The following is a 15920-nucleotide window of genomic DNA, read 5'->3' on the forward strand; positions in this document are numbered from 1 at the left end:
TGCGAAGACCCAATTAAAGCCAATCTGGAGAGAGAGAGACAAACGGAGAGAGAAAGAGAGAAGGAGATGACGGAGGAACAAAGAGGCAGTCGAAGACAGAATCAAACAAGCATTTGAATGAACGGCAACGATCATTCATCGAGTGTGTAAAATTATCGACTGAATTTTAATTACATAACTTATTATTAAAATTCTTAAGAGCTCAGGTTATATTAGTACAAATTATTAATAACTAGATACATGGTATGTGTGTATGCCAAATATAAACTTGGAAAATCCGTAGGGGTGAATTGTGTAACGCATTAATTATGCAGTCGCGGGAAATCGGATGCGTTTCTATTGTGTGAAATAATTTTATAACAAGATCAAACACCTCGTATCTCTTCGCACTGCGACTGTTATTCCAACTGTGACAGAACGCTTCCTCTTTACGAGAGATAGTTTAAGTAGAAGCGCCCAAGCTCTACTGAGCCTGAGAACTCCATCGTACGAATTAATAGTGAATGTAAATGCCACTGTAAATACTACCGTCGTACAATACGCTGTATTATCGAGAAATCGCAAGTTAAAGTTGCAGAATTTAGATGTAAATCGCCAGTCTCGAAGATCTCGAAGAAACAATACCGCCCGCATTTTGCATCATTGAAAAGTATCGATAAGGAATAATATTCCGAATATTGTCTTTATCCATATATCATATCCCTCACACAATATTAATACACTGTATACTCCTCAAAATTGTGTGGCAAAACACGGATTCGAGCAAAGAAAAAAGAATCGCTGTTTCGCTAATCTGCAGAGAGGCTTTCTACGTGAGGTCTGCCCGTAATCCTAACTTAGAAAACCGAATTTGTATGATAATACCGTTACTTTTTACTTCATGTAACCAACTTTCGAAGTTAACGTGATCAAGTTTCAGCTCTGTTGTCCCGTGACAAGTAGATTTCGGTAAAGAAGGATTTGCCGGGAAGCTGTGGGTCTTTCCAAGTTAGAAGATTGTGAAGTATCAAGTGACTAGACTACTGATTAGTGAGAATGAGGCCTGCTTTAACATAAAGCTGAGTGGACTTTCGAGAAATTGCGATATCCAAAGTTAAATTAATTAATGAAGATCTTGTAATTTTTATTTAATTTTCTTCATTTCTAGCTACGATAAGTCGCAACAGAAAAATGTCGAAACAAATGTAAAACGTCAAACGAACACGGCTTATCAAAAAATATATAGTGACATAGAAAAAAATTTTTAATTGGGCGCATCCAATTAGCACGTATCACTGATCGTTGGCGTTATGCAACATTCGCAATAATTTTGTCTGCACATCTGCTGATGCTTTTGTTTGCATATCGTTCTACATATATGCACAACAAATATTTGTTATATAATAACATTTAACAATTTTAAGTAATTTTAAATAAGTATTATAAATTTTAAGTAAAAAGATTTGCATTGTATAAGCGTCTGTAAAGTGTTACGTTGTTTTACATGTATTTTTACCTATGTGTTCTGTAGTTTTAACATGAAAACGCTGTTACAATTTTTTCGACAGATTCAGACAATAAGTAACATGAAAATTCTCCGTTGGAATGTACACGTTCGCGAGCGTGCTATTGATTTTTAAATAGATAAGGACGCACAAACGTCCACTCTCCTGCGTTGTCGCGCAACATCGGGCCGGTTCTCTCGTTCGCTCGCTCGCTTTCGTGCCGATCCGTTCGAATGCATATATTCCTTCGGTAACAAGAACACATTCATTGGTATTCCACGAAGGAGACGCTCGGTACGTGTCCGACGCCATGGCGGTAGAGTAAATGCAATTACTCCGACCGTCTCAATTACCGATCTACGTCAGCGATTGTAACGAACGGAATGGCGAAGCAGGCGTCACGATCCAGGCGTCGCCCGATTAAATAATCGATTGACGAAATTTAATGCACGACAAGAGCGGTATCTTTCCCGACATTAACGGCATATTTCTCCCGAGTCGCGACATTAACGTTAATATTCGACGATCACGCGATCACCGAAAATCGTGAAGCGAGACTTAAACGACGGAATTTGTCCTAAATATCGTTAAACCATCGAGGACAGAAGAGTCAAACTGAGCTCTCGCGTCCGTCCGGCAGGACGCAACGTTCGATAATCGTCAATGCGTTTGCTGGGATTTCTATCGCGATACCAAGCGGTAACGCGTCCTGTATGACGCGGCGGCGTATAGCACCTACCAATTTCATGAACCCGAGAAGATCAATATTGCGAGAGAAAGAGGAAAGAGAGAGGATTCGTCGGAGAGGAATGGAAAACGGAACGCGCTTGTTCGCCCGTTAGCTGCGAAGGGAAAAAGTCACACGGCGCGGTGCGACGCGGCGAGAAGTTAGATGAATATCCTTTTCATGCACACCACTCGTAATTCCTTCGCAGCCGTAAAAATTCTAGTATAACCGTACTCGGGGCAATTTACAGCATTACAGCAACACTCACGAATGTTACCACTGTTTTACTCTCAAAGAATTTTACTACGGTGGTATGATAATTTTCTGGCGATCTTTAAGATGACGAGAAATTTTCTAACGGTGAAGAATGTAATCTCAGAAAAATATATATATAACGCCAGTAACTGCAAGTAACATTGTTATTTTAGCGGATTACTTCGATGTCGATTAATTTTAATCGCAATTTCTTCTTCTGCAATTGAAGATTGCATTGAAGCTAATCAATATCAAAGAAATCTATTATAAAGAAGCTGATACTATACATCTATGTACACACAATATAACTTCGATATGTACGTTCGTTTATATAGATTTAAGTCGACATCGTTTTATATAAAGGTAGACCAATGAGAGATACACGGAGTGCCGATAATATCGCGTGGATTATTTCTCGAAACGAAGATAGATGATCCAAAGAACTGGCGGGTGTCGTCGTCGCCTCCGTACTTCGGGCCCTGGTTGGCGGAAATTGCGCCCCGGGGCTGGCAGTGCGGATTTAACGTTGTTTTGCCCTGACCTAGCTCTCTCTCTCCCCCCCCCCCCCCCCCCCCCCTCCCCCCCCCCCCCCCCATCCCTCCTTCTTCCACCGTTCCCCATTCCCGACAGGAAGGTAACAGCGGCACCGGTTGCCTTTCATCCCCACTCGCATTCTCCTCCACACTCCTGTTACCTCCATTTCCTCCCGTTTCTACCTTCATAGTTCTTGCATGAGGTGCTCTCTCACACCCTCGCACACTATCTGTCGGCTCTATACGTACGTACGCACGTACATCGCCGTGCATTCAGTAGAATGACTCCCAGCCCCTCTTTCTGTCCTCCCTCCCCCCCTTCCTTCCTTCCCTCGGCTTCCCTTCTGAAAGTTTACAAAGCAGTAACACCGTCGTCGTCACACCAACGCGAGCGGGGTTCTAATCGTTTACGCTACCGGGACCTTGAATGGAATCGCGGAAGCGTGACTGTTACAATTTACAGCTACCGTATCAGAATTGCGCCGGGGGTAGCGTTGGCGGAAACCCTTTTTCCGTTACGCGCGACGTATCTGCTGATTCAACGTTTTGTCTTAGATCGCCATGGCTACCTCGGTAATAACCGTAATAACCGTCGAGATTATCAGAGGAGAGACTATCTTCATAGCACATTTCAATATTTCTTCAGATAATCATCACATCGAGAGATACGGTAACGATATTGCTGGGACACGCCTGAAGGGATTGGGCTGTCGCGAGTTACTACGAAGAGGGTCGACTTCATTGCGAAGTGCCTCTTCAAACAACACCTTTTAAAGGATGCTATGTCCGACAATCTTTTTTTATCGAGAACTATAAAGAACAGCTTTCATTATATTTAATGAAAAATTTTATCACAAAGCTTTTTAAAGAAAGAAGAGAAAGAAAGAATTTATATCAGGTTTCTGTTCGGGCCGTGAAGGATAAAAATCCGATTCTGGCGACAGCGGCATGTAAAAATCGAGCTGTATCATAACATTTTATGTCCGAAAGACAATTTTGAGGTATTGCAATACACACGGCGCCGCCGTGTTAAAAATGTAATTTTTAAAATTGTAATTCCGCGGAATGTCGGCGGCACCTGGTATAGCGCTCGGTTACACCCACCTTCCGGATGCGATGGCGTGTTTCATGCAAATGAAATCGAGGACACGAGCAAGCGAACAAAACGCACGATCGCAAAATGGAGAAGCGCGGGCCAAATTTAATTCCCCGTTATCGAGCGAACCGAATTAATAATGGTCAGGTCCGATTGTTATTGTTCGACGATAACAATCGAAATGCAAATTTATCATGTGGACCCGTCAAAATCGCTCTTGTTTGTTTTACAAAATAATTATTATTCCGTAGCGGTACGCCGCTTTGTTGGCAGCGAGTACAAGGCACTACGTGAATCTCTGATTAATCTGAATGTTAACATCAGAAATGCAGAAAAGTTTAGCGGAATAAAATAATAAAGCGCATTATCTAATTACTCATCCTCTTCGTACTTATCTTTAAACGAATTCCGTCACTCACCTCAGAATCGCTAATAAAAGTTCTCCCGACAGGGAAGAACAGCGATTAAGTGAACAAAAGCAAAACACAGCCAAGGAAAACAAAAGAGAAAACTAACTAGCGAGAGGCGCTCTCTCGCGCGGAGAGGTTTGCAAAACTCCGATACGAAATACAAGTTAAATAAAAGTGTATTTCATTGTTTAACCTTTCGTAAAATAAACGGACCAAGGTTTTGCAATGTTATCATACTACTTTACAGTTTGTTTGTTTGTAGACGCGATTGATAACTAAATAAGAATAATTACGATGAGTATCTTTCACAGTGCAACGTTGTAACGTAGTAATTACACCCGTTGGTTCCGCCGGAATTAAATTTTGCTCGACGTTAAACAGTAATAAATCATTGTCAGCTTCAATAATCGTGTACAACGCGATCACGCGTGATAAAATTCAAATGGCGAAATAAATGCCCGCGGATTAATAAGATTTTATCCGGCGGATAGTTTATGCGTTTCCTAAAATCCACAATGAGGCGAAGAATAACGCGAGACGTTGTGTAATTCCTGTTGATGGAATTCGAACTCCCTGCAGGCGCAACAAAAGCGAGACGCCATCGCGAACGCGCGTTACACCCCCGTTACAGCCCTTCCCCCGACCGCGTTCCGGGCGTTCTGGCAGTGACAAAAGGGAGGTAGAATCGAAGCGGAGTACCTGGAGCGGTGAATTTATTCGGTGCCCCGCCTAGACCCCGCAGCCTCGACGCTGCTGAAGAATGCTAATGAGTCGCCGTTCGTGTTGGCGAATTTACGCGAGGGGAACCGATGCCGTTTATAAATTGCACGAAAGTTCCGCCGCAAAAATTATAATCGTCGCTGCTAATCGAACGGTCAAACTTTGCTTGACGAACTAAAATGTATATAGAATATCCCGCTTTACGATTATACAAAATTACACTTAAAATCGATAAATGCTAAGGAAAATTAAGATTAACAATTTTATTTTAACATTAGGGTATCATTCGATCAACGTTTTAATAATGAAATTATACTGACTAATCGATAATAATATTAATATTGTGATTTTACGTTAATTAATATAGAAATAATATAAAGAGTATATGTCGTAAATATAGTGCAGTTCTGTTTGTCATGTTGATTTTAAAACAAGCATTTTGTATGCCACAGCTAAAAGTTCAACAAAAGCGTCTTCGACTATATAACGAAAGATGCCGTTGTGTGTAAACTTCCGAGGCGGATACGGGATTTCTAGCTTCAGCGCATGAAGAATAAAAGTCATTCGTGTTCCACAGTGTTATTTCCGAGTACAAAATATAATATTTACGCTCAGAATTTTGTCGACAGTCTCAAGCGGAAATTTCACCGAAAATATCAAACAACATCTCAAACAGTCTGTAAAACGATATTTTTCTCACTTTTAGTGAGCTGGAATATCTATAATACTTCTTCCTTTGCAGTCATTTAGCGGTGATGTATTATTAATCGCGCGGGACTTAACGTCTATGAGGGTAAGGAGGGATTGCTGAAATGGGGTGCAATGACGCGCTAGTTCCATAACGATACCTAATACGTCTGTCCGTTACGTGTCTATAGACGGCGATCGATACCGGGGCAAATCGTAGACGAGCCTGAATTGTATAGCGTTAGACGATCATCGGATTACCCGGAGCATCGGGGCCCTATGAGAGGAAGATTACATATATTCCATCTACAAAGTACATAGACGGGGCGTCGTCGAATGTTATGCATACGGATCGTGGTGCTGCCATTACAGAACTCCCCCCCCCCCCCCCCGCGATCGTTACGGAGCGCAGCGCCGAGCGTGTCCGAGGATAATGTAATATCGCCTTACGTGATGAGGCGGGATCCGGCGGGCCACGTGAGAATTATAACAAGGCGTTCCAGTCAGAACTCGCAACCTACTTTCGTTCCGTTCCCGTCTCCGTCAGTACGTCGGAGAAACTTGGTAACGCTATGACCCGCGGAATTATCTCGCATTATTATTACGGGAATTTGAGCTGTTTTTGACAATATACGTACGTTACGCCGTGTTCGCTCACCGCGAGGTTGACGCGTGCTCGTCGAGCTCGTTACCATATAAAGGCAAAACGGCGAAATTCAAGTATTCCGCGAAGCAGAAGGTATCTGGGACCTCTGGGTGATAAAATTTACGAGAGACAAACAACTGGATTTGGATAATGACATGTCTACAGTTCGCTATTCGAGAAGATGGCAGCTAATTCCCTTTCTTTTCTTCTCTCGCGCAAGAGTGCGGTATAATTCATTGAGTCGGGTAAAAAGACAGTGAAAAAGCGAGAGAAAATTAATCCATCGCACGAACTTTTCTCTTTTCTCTTACCGCTCTCCACACGTTTCTCTCACTTCCCTAGCTACCTCGTTCGCGCGGAGAATGTCGGCTGTAATAACTTTGCGACTGCTGGCAACGACAGAGCGTTTAGGCCCCTGAATATGCAATGGAAATTGCTGCTCCGCGACCGGCGCTCGGCGTCGTTCGCACGTGAAGGGAACTGATGAAATTGCGGAAAAAGCGCCGATGTTCCGGCGATTTCCCGCGGAGTGTCCTAGAAACGCTCCTCGTTTCGCATCGATTGTCGTCTTCGCGTTCTCATCGGGCTATCGCCTGCCTTATTACGCGACGACCATTGCATATCGCGATATTGAAATCACGTGCGCGACACAAACGTTGCTGAGTATTTGAATAAATTTAATACATTAGAGATAAAGATCGTAATATAGAATAAAATAATCGTAACAGTTCGCCACTTCACATCATAGTTTTTAATCAATCATTTATTTTCTCATAACACGAAACTCATTGTCAGAATGAATAAAAAACGATTAATTTAATATTGAAGTTAAATGATGTATATTAAAGTGAAACCAACCGTAAGCCTAGCACAATTAAATAGCTTCAAACATTTAACTTTCAACAAATTATAAATTATTTAATAATTTATAAATTATAAATTAATTAGAAAGTTATAAATTGCAAATTAATTGGAAATTCATAAAAATGATAATGACAAAGAAAGAATATAAATTTGATCATCGCAGACAAAATGAAAAATCAATAGTGCGATACTGCCTCCTAATATTATTGGAAACGTACATCGCGCGGCTGAATTGTATAGCAGCCGAACCGAACCGAACTACATACACGAATTTGCGCGATACCACTTTGTTCGACGTCAGAGCGACGTTTTGCATATGGAAATTGGTCGTACTCGGCACACAGTGTTTGCGCCAATCCTGACGTGGCACCGCATGAATAAAATAATGTAACTTCCGGCACGGAAACATTATCATCGACCATCCCTTCGACGCTGCCGCCATTACCGTTCGTAGGCTCAACGGGCCTGTTTCTCTCGAAAATTCACTGCCCCGATGTATCGTTCTACGACTGAAAGAGCAACGTCTTATCGGGCCAAAGGAAAAGTCGCCATCTTAAATCGTTTTCCAATTCTCCGAATGAAGAATCTTTATGGCGCGTAAAGTTTCTGGGTCAGAGAGATTGTCATTCGGGCGGAAGCGGAAGATGAAAACGGGGCGAAGGGCTGAGGGTTAAGCTTAGAATCTCGTCGAGATAAAGGATTCTATTTCTATAAATGTTGCTGAAAATATTCCATCTTAGAAATAACCTCACGCACGTATAAAAACAAACGTGTCGGCAGGATCCGCGTACGTTATATAAACGATCCTTTTCCTTAGATAAACGACCATCAACGTCCCCGCGTATAATCAGCGCGTTTCTATCTTTCTCATTAAACTCATCCCTCCCTACTTTTTTCCCTACTAGGCCTTCTCCCCTATTTCCCTTCACGCTCGATGAGAAGCCAGCGTGGCGGGGCGGCGTTGGCAATCAGAGCACATTAACAAGCCTTAGAGGACATCTGGGCTTTCGTTGGGATACAGAACTGGTGCACTGGCACGACGAAATGTCAAGAGTTCGCTTTGGCCAAAGCGAGAGGGGCGTTCTTCCTGAACGTGAGGGAGAGCGAGAGAGAGAGAGACAGAGATACGGGATGGTAGGGAGAATCGGGATAACGGGATAGAGTGGGAGAGAAGAAGGAGGAGAAAAAGAGAGAGAGAGAGAGAGAGAATCATAGAGAGTAGTAGTAGTAGCACGAGGAAGAGGAGGAGGAGGAGGAGATTTCAGCTGCAACTACTACCTACGGCTCCATAGCTGGGATGCTGGATGAGAGAGAAGTCGGTCGATAGAGCTCCCGGGATCCCTCCGTTCCCTCTTCCCTCTCCGGCGCTTTGTCTCTGTCCCTCTCTCTCTCTCTCTCTCTCTCTCTCTCTCTCTCTCTCTCTCTCTCTCTCTTTCTCTCTCTTTCTCTCTCTCTCTCTCTCCTCCTCCCCAACGATGGAGAAAGCGCGCGCTGTTGCGAGTTGCATCCCGCTCCGGCCCGCCGCCTCCTCGCTTCTACGTTGGCGTAGAACCCACCGACCGACCGACCGACCGACCACCGACGGACAGATGAATGGACGGTCCGACAAATGGTGGCGCGAACCCTCGCTTAACAAAGTGGAAGAACTCGTGCCCGGCTGAAAGAGGCTCCCCCATCACTGACCGCGATAGCGCGACGGGGGGATCCTTGTGCGGGGAAAAGAAGGCCGGGAAGTACGAAAGGAGGACTCTCATAAATCGAGAGCGACACCGAGAATAAAAATAGTCGAGAGTGAAAAAAGAAATACCAAGTCTTTCTTTGATCGGAAAATGTGTATCATAGCGCGACGAAAATGGCGTGGCATGCGAGAAAGAATTGAGTAACTGTTTATGTTTAATTAAGGGACCAAATGGAGTGTTGTTCAAATGAATCGAAATCGTAACGCTTGTGGCGGTAAATTGTATTTGATTAAAAATGTTTACAGACAGAGAGAGAGAGAAAATTAAACGAATAATTGAATTTAAAAAGCTCATTAATGGGAGGTAATTGATTTCATTTACGCTAGTATTTCACGTTTAATTAAAAATCTAAATTTAATTTCCTGCTAAATTAAGTGTCATAACCATTGCGAATCTTTACATGAAATATTGCGATTGTTGCATTATGGCTGCCGGCCACAGTTTCATACCGACAACCCGATTATACGATTCTAATCAAGTGAGACAATTGAAGCGAGGAAGCTTGAGAGATAGCGCGACCGGAACGGGCGCCTTCGTTAAATGCCGCTCGTTAATCACAAAAAGCTGTTCATTGTTCCGGGAAGAGGGTACGAAGCTTAAACCTAACGTGTCTCGATGGACGACGAAATTCGCGCGCATAGTTCGGAATTCGGACTCGGAACAAACTCGATCGAGGTTTCCTGACGATCATCAGTCAACGCGGGCTCACGCACTTGCTATTGTCCTTGCGAAGCGATTGATCGTTTCGTGCGACCCTCAATTAATCAGATCCGGACGGAACAATCTGGAGGGACGGAGCAAGCGGAGATGGAGGGAGAGGTTTATCCTGCCCGCCTTGGAAATCCTACGTATCGTAGCTCTCTCTGGGAAAGAAAGAGAAAAAGAGGAGAGAGAGAGAGAGAGAGAGAGAGAGAGAAGGAGAGAAACATTGATAACTGAACGATCCGTTCGTGGGGAAATTAATTTATCCGGAGCTTCGAGCGTGTCATTTAGGGAAACGTTTCCGCGCGAGCGAGGCTTTAACTTAATGATCGTCATGGGACGCGTTCAAGATATTGGTGTGGCATTAAGTCTTTTCATTACGGTAAAACTGATCAACTTCGACCGCAAACCCCGGTGTGTAACGGTGTGCGCGCGCGTTTACGCGCGGCCCGTTTCCCCCTCGAATTCGGGCTCGCCGGCCTTGTCAAAACCACTGACCTACATCTCGTGCATTCAACAGTAAACTCCCATCCATTTAATAAGATTATGTACCAACTTCGCCTGTGTCACCAGAATATCTCCTTCGTTTATAGCCTTATAAAGCTCTAAGTAAATTCGTGCTTGAACGCTTTAACTCAAAATAGAGACTAAAACTCTACTTGAAACTCTGTGCCAGTACTTTACCACAGATTAAATTAAATGAGACGAAACGTATAAATCGTACAGGTATACAAACTTCATAATAAATTGTTTATAAATAAATATATGTATATTTATATATCGCTTAAATTATATTTCACTCAACTTTGACAAGTTTCATTACTAGGTTGAGAGAAATATGTTATTAATAAGTAAATTTATAAGACGTTTAATTAGAAGCAACTGCTGCCCGACATTTCTTCCCAAGCAATTAATAATTAACTCGCGTCGATTACACACCAGCAACGTTAGTATTTGCGACTGCCCAGCACAATAATTACGTCTGATCTCTTGACTCCATAATGTTTGCAATAATAACATCGCGTACACCGCATATAATTGAACCAGGAATTATCAGTAATTATTTTTTACACATCCAGCATAAAGAGGAATTCTACGATGAGATACAATACCGAGAAGAGAGACGGGTATGATATTAATGCAGCAATTACCGAGATAATACAGCGACAAGGGCAGACATTTTCTACGATTGGATCTAAGGAATTTAATTGCGGGACAGGAGCAGAGAATATTCATCGGCAACAGCGTTGAGTTGTCACCGCAAAGTTAACGATATACCGAAAATTGGATGTTAATTTTAAGTCTGAAACGTGAAAAGGGCACGCGTCTGTAAATAACACCGGGATAATGGCAAAGTGGCAGCGAGGATGGCGACGCAGATTTCTCCGTCTATTAATCTCGTTTGTGATGGAACAACGCCGTCGCGGCGGAAAACTCTGTGTTTTGCGCAAAAATAAATTGCGGTAAACAGCAGTAAATCTCGGTCGCGCGCGCGCGCGCGCTCGCGATTGTCCTCGCGATTGTCCGCGGCGCGGCGGTCCGTTACATTTGCATTTGAAAGCGCGGATCTCGCGATCATATCCGGCCGCCGTATGACGTACGGTGCCGTTTATCTTCGGCGATTCTGCAAGTTCTCCCCCCTCCCCTCCTTTCGGACACCCCGGGAATTATCACGATAACGCTGGGTCTTCTTATCGGAATTTATCCCCGTCGCGGTTGTAACGGTGCGATTCTTTCGACCGGCGGAACGGTAACGCGAGATTCTCGGGCGAGGAAAAATGGTACACGGAAATGGTAATTCTCTCACAAAGGGATGGCGACGCGTCGGCCAATCCGAGAAAACCCATTCGAACGTAAACGTAAAATAAGCAGGTCGAGACTGTTTTCCGTTAATTTTTGCAAACGTCGTGGAAGCGTCGAACGATGAGTTTCCATCGAAATTCCCCGACTTGTATTTCCGATGGGAACAGCTGAGCTCGCTATCTGATTCCCGTATTATCTCGCTGAACTTTCTTTCACGCTGATACTGTGCTAACACTCACTATTAAATTCGTAATGTCAAATTATACTCAATTTCAGTAATTTTTAACCATTCCTATAGGTAACCACTGTGCCTGTTCAATATATCATTAATTTAACTAAAACAATGTCAATTCAACTAAATTGAATGAAGCTAAAATATTACCGTTTTGTGTTAAAATAATCAACACAGTATTTAATTCAAGGTATTGATTTAAATTTTATTGTTTAATATTTAACAGTGTCGTTGGTGGTCCTGAAAACCGCGGCTTCTACGATCTACCGCGCGCGGAAAAAATCGCGACGAGCGTATTCGTTTATATTCGAGTTTCCAACTTATCAGGATAAACGTACGCTCGAAGAATAACCGATAAAATATAACGTTTATAACGAAACGTAACGTAGCGCCTACTTCGAAGTGGGATATTCGAATCCCTTTGAGCGGTGCGCTCCACGTCGCTCGATATCTCGACTTGTTCTCCCTTGATACACGTCACCGTAATAATGCAAAACGAAAGTCCGTCGTAAAGCGCACATATCTCATTTTTATGCGAATATCAAATGTGGCATTTAAAAAGAATTTCGTCACATAAAATATAAACCCTATCCTTTTCATCCTCCACGTATCAGGAACGACGCTTCTCTCGCAGCGTCAAAAAATGTGAATTTAGAATGTAAAAAAGGGAAGGGAAGGAAACTCCCTTCATCTCGCCGCTCGCCGAGAAAAGGCGGGAAATATTAATCTTCACGGAGCGAAGATAATGCGGGTGAAACAGTGCGACAGCATTTAAATATCTCAAATGTTTTCGCGATTACTATTAAATATTAATGGTAACACTGTTAAATTGGTAATGTCAAATTATACTCAATTTGAGACTACCACATTTTTAACCATTTCTGTAGATTGTCACTGCTCCTACTCAATGTTATTAATTTAACTAAACCAATAGAATTAAAATAATACTGTTTTGCGTTAAAATTTCAACACACATAGTAGTTAAAAATAACAAAATGTTACTTAACTCAACTAAGATATTGGTTTAAATTTCATCCTTTAATATTTAACGGTAAAAATTTAAACCAATTTAAGTTAAATAATATTTTGTTATTTTTAACTACCATGTATGTCGAAATTTATTATTTTAACACAAAACAGTATTATTCCAACCCCACTGGTTTAGTTAAATTAACATTATTTTAGTCAAAACGACATATTGAGTAAGAGCAGTGGCGAATTATAGGAATGGCTAAAAATGACTCAATTTGAGTCATTTTTAGCCATTGATATAATTTAACACACACAAAAATTTAACAGTGTATAAAAAGGATCCAGCGGGATATGTGCGACAAGCTGTTACGGGGTTTCGATTATCTCGCCCATCTGTTACATGCGCGGATGAGAAAACGGTGACTCGTGCAAATATCGCAAAGCTCACTCACCGACATCGACTGCATCCTCGTCGCTGTATCCTGGTTAACGCGACGATCGGTCGGCGTTTCGCCCCATGTCGTTCCATGATGTCGACTCCGAGGTCTCCTTCCGAGAGAGCGGAAATCCACGACGGACAGCCGACGTCAGCGTGTTTCCTTAATCCGCGCCACTCGTCCCGGGTCCCGACCCGACCCGCGCTGCATGACCTGAAAAAAGAACAGGGAGGGGGGGGGGGTTAGTCCCTTCTTGTTATCAAGATGGCGGTTTGCTCACGCTCGCAAAAGAGTGCCGTATTAAGGCACGTAATAGGTCTAATTAGCCCGGAAGCTAATTGGGTGAACCGGCGGTACCGCCTTCGGCCCTCTGCCTCTCCCTCTTTCCCCCCTCCCCCCACCCTCGTTCTCCACGTCCCTCTTTCGCAGATAGCTTGATGGCGGGTACAAGTGCGATACACGCGCATTAATTTCTTTGTTAACCGCTTACACCCGGGGCTTAATTTCCTTCTAAAAGCCACTCGTCGACCGTGCCGCTTCTGCTGCCGACGTGCCGACAACGGTTATGTAGCAATAACCGGCGACGCCGCCCGCGCCGTGAGACACGGGAAAGGAGCAGCCTCGGAGCAGCGCGTCGTAAATTAATTACAACGATCGCCGCCTCGTCGGAGGCTCGTGTGAGACCCGAACTTCAACGAGGCGGCGGATTTTTCGCTTTCTCGTCAACGCCTCTTTAACGTCGTTCCCGTCTACGCTAATTAATTTTTCGGATTTCCATTCGATGACCAACCGGCCGTGACGAGAAAAAAAAAGAAAGACAAGAAGCAAATTCCGTTTTCTTACTATTCTTTCTTACCGTTCTTTTCATTCGGTATACGCTGCCGCCATTTCTTCCCGCGCGAAGGCGAGGGCTCGGACCGGCAACCGGTCCACAGCGGGGAGCCCCTCTATGGTAAAGGGAGGTCGCAACAAGGAGCGGGAGCACAGAGGAAACGCGAGCTCGACCGAGCGGAAACGCGGCCGGAATAGATGCGGCGTAATAATGGCGCGGGGCCGTTCATCTTCCGCGTTGACTAGCCGTTGTAAACGCAATGAGACGCGACGCGACGCGAGCGAACAGTACGAGCCGCGATAATGGCCGCCACTAAATTAACGCACGACGTGCATCTGACGAGGCCGTTTCGCGTCCAGCGAGGCGTCTTCAATCTTCAACGTCCCCCCCTCCGGCCGTTACCGGTTACTCGTTGCCTTCCGCGTGACGAACCGACGATCAATTGACCGCGACGATTAATTGATCGAATTAACGACCGATCCCCTCGTCAGGGACGTGTCAGGTACGCGAATACGTTTGCGTCAAGTTCGGAAGTTTGAGAAGGAACTGCCGCGAGCGGAGCGGCGAACGATCTGAAGTTGGCCGACGCTTTAAGAAATGACGCGGCTGTTGGCTCGAGGCGCGCAACAAAATGCTTTAAATCGATCGGAAACTAGACACTTTGAAAGACATACTTCTACTTACAATACAGCCTATGCTTCTTGTCTATCTAATAAATCATAATGATACATTGATGATTTGAAGAGAATAACTGAGAAAGGTATGATAACGAATCAAAGAGGAAATATAGTGAGCCTCTCGGAAATTCATGTGAGCCTCTCTGAAGGCCAAATTCATCGACTTCGTAAAACAAAGGACAGATAAAATTGAAACTTAATTTCAAACTAACCGTGGGCTTCGATCCAAGATATGGAATCGATCGGTTCTGAGAGAGGCGTAGAACGCAAAATTACATATGTATTTACATCGCGCGTTTACCTTTTTAATATTCTTCGGACGCGGCCGAATAGCACAATCCTTTCACCGATGTGAAATTACGCCCGCCTCTTCGTCGCTCCGTAAACGCAGCCGCATCGTTGACGACAGCTGACGCTGACGAGTGACGGCTGACGACGTGACGACGCTCACGGCTGTCAATCTGTTCGGTGGCGTCCTCTGTCGCGCGTTTTCGGAATCAAGTCAAGTTTTACAGATATTACAGATTCTATTTCAGTTAAAATCGAAGTAATTGTCTAACGATTTTATATCACAGATTTCGTAAAATAACATGCATTCTTTAGAAATTATCCAGATACGATAAACGAGTGAGTTTTCAATTGATTAATATTAAATTTATTCTTGGGATGACTCGCCGATCAATCAATTAATCTGTGCTTAGCTTATCAACAGAATTATTAATCTTTCACAGATAATGGGTGCGTTCAGCCGATACTCCGCTAGCCTAGCAATCGTGAGCAGTCGCTCGTTTTCGCTCGTTTCCTCTCCTTTTAATCCATTGGGTCAAAGTGAATACGACCGTGCTACGAGTATACGTATTCACGACCGTGTCTACGGCCCGTATTCATAGTGGGATCTTATTTCAAGACTGTCTTAAGTAATGTCTTAAGATGCTAATACGGTTCTGTGATTGGTTCATAACATCTTAAGATCATACTTAAGACAGTCTTAAATATAAGATCCGACTATGAATACCGGCCTACGAGTGGCCGTCATTCGGTGGTTGCTCGGTGGTTTCACCCACAAGCTCCCAGCCAGCGACCTCTACAGTAATGAAACTTACG

The 15920-nt window shown here is 43.6% G+C and overlaps 1 protein-coding gene across 1 annotated transcript in view; it reads right to left on the bottom strand.

Moving 5' to 3' along the window:
* The window catches only part of LOC112457592 (protein Tob1-like), a 175757-nt gene extending 162276 nt beyond the window's left edge, over positions 1 to 13481 (bottom strand). Inside the window, exon 1 of the mRNA XM_025020759.1 lies at positions 13323 to 13481. The gene's annotated coding sequence lies outside the window, so the exon portion shown is untranslated. The remainder of the gene's footprint in view (positions 1 to 13322) is intronic.
* Positions 13482 to 15920: the final 2439 nt, after the last annotated feature.

This window comes from Temnothorax curvispinosus, unplaced genomic scaffold, assembly GCF_003070985.1.
Source record: "Temnothorax curvispinosus isolate PA1 unplaced genomic scaffold, ASM307098v1 QBEX01000740.1, whole genome shotgun sequence".
NCBI lineage: Eukaryota > Metazoa > Arthropoda > Insecta > Hymenoptera > Formicidae > Temnothorax > Temnothorax curvispinosus.